The 5413-nt window shown below is 41.0% G+C and overlaps 1 pseudogene; it reads left to right on the forward strand.

Moving 5' to 3' along the window:
• Positions 1 to 4597: 4597 nt before the first annotated feature.
• On the forward strand, positions 4598 to 4741 carry LOC148358811 (U2 spliceosomal RNA; annotated as a pseudogene).
• Positions 4742 to 5413: the final 672 nt, after the last annotated feature.

The raw sequence follows: 5413 nt of genomic DNA on the forward strand, positions 1-5413 counted from the left end.
CCCACCTCTGCCACTCACCCAATCAAATTGCTGTGGGGGCTTGCCTGGGGTTTTCAGGAGTTTACAGTTTGTTGTCAGGGTTTTCATCATACAATCTCTCAACAGTGAACATACATTGTTTAATGATTTCCTATATACAGGATTACATTGAGACGTACAGCCATCTTTGTGTGTAAACTGTAGTTTGAACTTGAGATTTTTCAGATTCGATCTGCAACCTCAGTGGAAATGTTCAAATCTAAGCTTAAAACACACTTTTACCCTATAGCATATGGAAAACCTGTATTTTATGTTGATAATTGTCACGGACCAGGAACGGAGACGGGATCCAATTGTGTTCTTTTTACTCAGTTTTTATTAAGAAAGAGAACAGTGCTTGCATCCACGATCCGATGATCGTCGGTCACAGGTAGCAGATAGCACTACCATGTCGAGCGAGGGTAGTCGTTGGCAGCGGGAAAAACAGGTCGATGGCCGGGGCAGAGGAGCAAAAACAGAAACAGGTCCAGAAAAGAGGTCGGCAACGGGTATCAGGCAGGAAACAGGGCAGGATCGTGTCGGAGAGTACAAAAGCTTGCCTAGCTGAGAGCATAGGTTCGCAGACGGTCTGACGGGTTCCTTTCGGAAGACGGGAGTTGAAAAAGAGTCCAACAGCCAATCAGGTCCCGTGGCTGTTGGCGCCAACGGGGCAACCGCAGGTGCCCTGAATCAGTAATCACGACAGATAATATGTGTATTATTTGCCCTCATGTCGGTTTTAGATGAGGGGATGGTGTCATAATAGTCAGTAATTTGCAATAGTCTTTGATCTGTGCGGCCCTTTGAGACTCTTTGTGATTAAGGGCTATACAAATAAACATGACTTGACTTGACTTGACTTTGCTCTTTATATACTGGACCACACCATGCGGGTATTTTACCGCGACAGCGTTGCATACACCAAAATTGGAAAGATACAGAGAAGATATGCATGTTCGGATTTGATCGCAGAGCCAGACGTTCTTATAAAAGAGCCATTTCCCGCTCGCGAAACATACGTTCCCGACCCTTGGTCTACAGCAGGTGTGGCCAACCCAGTCCTCAAGAGCCGCGTGTCCTGAATGTTTTAGAGGCAACTCTTCCCCAACTCATGTGATGCAAATTTAAAGCTTGCTAGCAAGCTGTGAAAGAGCTTGATAATGACCCAGGTGATTGGACTCACCTGTATTTAAGCAGAAAAGCTCCAAAACCATTCAGGACATACGGCTTTGAGGACCGGGTCGGCCACCCCTGGTCTAGAGCATGGATAATTTCAACAATCTAACTACAGCTATGTCATCTATGTCCACTTTTAAAATATTTCCTTTTCTTATTAAAATGTACCATTTAAGGCTTTTCCATAAGACCCTTTACAGAGGTTTTGGTAAGCATAATGTACGGGAATCAATCATGCCAAATAAATGGAAGCGTGTAATACTTAATACTTCTATTGGAAAATATACTATGCGGATTCTTGCAAAATCCTGAAATGTATTTACTTCAGCGTCTGCGATCCAATATGTTCTTCCTCAGGGATTTTCCAACACGCCAATTACTCAACAAATAAAGCTCCTTCATATGAAAAATAGTGCTGTGGTTACTTACACATAAAAGTTAAAAATCACATGTTTCTCACCTAAATAATTTTTACATACTGAGAAAGAATGAGCACCCCTGGTTTAAGAGAAGTAAACTCTTGTTTATACGTCTTCAAAGAGCATCAATTTTTGGTGCAGTACAAGCAGGGTTGGGTAGGGTTACTTTAACTTGATTACTTTCCATTACTTTTGGATTACTCCAATACCAAGTATGCTAATAAAAAACAAGAAAAACTAAATATGAATACAATTACTACATTTTGTGCAGGCTTGGGAGTAACGGAATACATGGAACGGCAAAATTGATTTTGGCAAGCTGTTTGGATTTATTTTCATTTTGTTTCTGTCGCATTTTATGTTAGTTTTGCCAAAGATCAAAGAGATCAAAGCCAGGAGAGAAAGCTTACCACGTGTTGTGAGTCATCATTTTATTCATATTTAGTTTATTTTGTCTTTTATTAGCATATTTGGTATTGGAGTAATCCAAAAGTAATTAAAAGTAATCAAGTTAAAGTAACCCTACCCAACCCTGAGTAAAATACATTTGCAATATAGACAACTACAAAAGTAAAATATGATTTCATTTTCCCAAGCTCATCATTATCTAAAATATGAAAAAAAAGGATTGTGTTCTGAGCCTATTTTAAGTTACACTAAAGCTTGATATAAAGTTCTGTAAACACAAGATTATTGGTAGAAGTGAGTACTTTCCATGTAAAATAAGTGCTGAAAATGTTATAAGAAAATAGCCACAACCTGAGAAAAACCAAGAATAACGACACTTAGAGTTGATTCCACCTATCAAAAGAGGGTTTTTACTACGCGAAGGAACTGTAAAATGGGTTCCTAAAATCATGTTAGTACTGCATGGAATGCTTAATATGAGGATCTAAGAAAACAAAAATAAATACCAACAGGACACCAGAGAGGGGTGAAATGAACAGCTGACTCCTCAGGATCAGCAAAGATCAAGGATCCACAGATCCACCAGAAAAGCAGTCTCTGTCATTGGGTGTCTTCACATCAAAATGACACCCCCCCTACATGGATGCTACTCAAAGCTGCACCATTAACAATAAATACTTGACATGCCAGCCAGTTGATACGGTGTTCCTCTGCCAATGGTGGCATCGTTGCAAACTGAGCCAGCCTGTATTTTCTTGCCTTTGGGGACTCACAAAACCCCTCCTTTGCTTTGAGGGAAACAAGACCATTCACTTGGAAAAGGCGATGTTTTTTTTTTCATTCATCACCAGCATTGCCCAGCTGGCTGAGTTGGGAAGCTGTGTCATCACTGTCTTGGACTTTTTTAACTTCTTGAAGAGTTTTACATATCATCAATGCTTATATGTTTTGCCTACAATGTTTTGTATTGGGGCAGTACTAGGTTGGTTAGTCCGTGTGCGGCACAGTTTTGAGGTCATGGGTTCAAATCCAGCTACCAACCTTTCTGTGTGGAGTTTGCATGTTCTCCTCGTGCTTGCGTGGGTTTCCTCTGGGCACTCCGGTTTCCTCCCACATTCCAAATACATGCATGTCAGGTTATTTGGCCGATCCCAATTGTCCCTAGCGAGTGAATTTTCTGCCCCTGTGTGCCCTGTGACTGCCTGGCAACCAGTTCAGGGTGTCCCCTGTCCACTGCCCGGAGATGGTTGGGATGGGCTCCAGCACCCCCGCGACCCTACTGAGGATAAGCGGTGCATATAATGGATGGATGGATGTTTTGTATTGTTACCCAGTGCAACATTTATTTCAGTCTGATCAACCAGGGAGGGTGGTTACCCCTTCTTAAGGATTGTTTTTTTCCTTATGCTGAGGTTTTTGAGTTTGTCCTTACCTGCATGCCGTTTTTAGATCAGGGGATAGCATAATTGTGGCCTGTACAGTTCTTTCAATGAAGACCTCCCAAAGCGTTTTACAATGTGCTTGACACTTTTCCCTTTTACACACTAACTAACTTGCATAGCAGCGTCAGCCATGCAAGGCAACTACCTACCATCAGGGGCATTATGGATTCAGTGTCTTGCCCAAGGACACCTCGGCATATAACACAGATCATCCGGGAATCGAACCTGCAACATTTTGATCCCAAGACGAGCGCTCTACCTCCTGAGCTAATTCCGCACCAACAATGAACATCAATGGAACTTGAGTTTTTTTTTTTTTTTTTTTGAGGTACAATTATCAATCAAGCTCAATCAGTAAAGATTATGACCAGTGTAATAAGGATACCCAAAAACATGTAACTGTATTCTGTTACAGAAAAAAATACATAATCAAGTTACGGGTACATTTAGTTAAAATTAGGATAACTATTTGGGACTATAATTTTATTTAAAAATATATTTCCTATATACATATAATGCACAGATAGACAAATTGTGTGATAATTTCATTCACTGACAGGAAAGAGACAGAGAGAGATGACGGTTACACATGGATGTGCCATCTGTTGTGCAGATTGTTCGGATGGGTAATTTGTCAACCACTGCATATTTGTCAGACTGTGTTGTAGGTAAAACAATGTTTTTTGTTTAGTCTGTATTCTATTTTTCCTTCAATATAGCACTCATTATGTTAAACGGTGCCACCCTACAGTTTCTTGAGACTGCTAAATTGTGTAAATGTCCGGGACTGGGCAGGGCGGTTTGCGTAGTGAAGCATGCTGTGAGCATAGCTCCGCCCACCCCGACCCTTCACCCAATCAGATTGCTCTGTGTGTTTGGCTAGCATTCGTGGGTAATTACAGTTTGTTGTTTGATTTTTTAAAAATAAATTTTATAAAGCGTGTCTTAGCAATGACCGTACATTATTTAAATGAGCTTCTATATAAAGGATTCTGTAGAGATGTACAGTTAAAACAGGGTCTGTTGGTGTTACACCTTGACTGTAAACTGTAGGTGAAAATGTGCCCTTTGTATACTGGACCAAACAGGAGACCCATTTAAAGCAGCTCTGACAATGCACTCACCAATAGGTCCTTAGCTTGGCCGGCTTTAGGCTTTGATGCTAGGTCCTTAGCTTGGCCTTTGATTTTTGTATTCCAGAGATGGAATAAGAGCTTGCTCTGCCCACTCCACGCATCAGCCCGGTATTGCAGTACCTCCGGGAACGGTGCATTTGCAATGATCGCAGCAAGGCTATAGGGCTAGGACCTTAGCTTGGCCTTTTGGCTGAGAGTAAGTGTCCCGGCTCCTAGGCTTTGTAGCGTATTAAGAACTGACCGATAACGGATAATGGATAATGAATAACGAAGATAGATCAATAACCCTTAAAAACCCCAAAAACCCGATAATGAAGTTACCTGATTTGAAACGCTACAAAATAATCTGTACTAATAGCATTTTATCGTCCAGCAATATGTTCTCATTCAAATAGACGTATATGGCTCGCAAGCCTTAGGTTTCTGACTCTTGCCATAGCCAATCATAGCTTGTGAAACTACCGCTTCCTTAGGCCAGCTTGAAGGCCCTGGCTCCACCAACTCAAAATACCACTGTCTAAACCAATAGGCATATTTCCATTATTTCATGTTTCAGCATCAAGAGAACTGATTGTGAAGGCCTCCGGGTAGATTTCCGAGCCTGGCAACAAGTGATTGCTGATATGTGATTGGTTTAATGCTTGGGAATGAAACCGCACATGTGGAAGCAGCACAACCAGGGCAAAAAAAAATGAAAGGAAGCTGTCAGGTAATTTGAAATTATTTAATAAGCATTCATGGACAAATTATAATCAACATCAGATGATTCAGATATTTTTGGGCCCCACTACTGTTGATTTGTAAAAAGATTATT

Source organism: Urocampus carinirostris, chromosome 10 (genome assembly GCF_059441175.1).
Source record: "Urocampus carinirostris isolate Australia breed hairy pipefish chromosome 10, RoL_Ucar_1.0, whole genome shotgun sequence".
In the NCBI taxonomy this organism is placed as follows: domain Eukaryota; kingdom Metazoa; phylum Chordata; class Actinopteri; order Syngnathiformes; family Syngnathidae; genus Urocampus; species Urocampus carinirostris.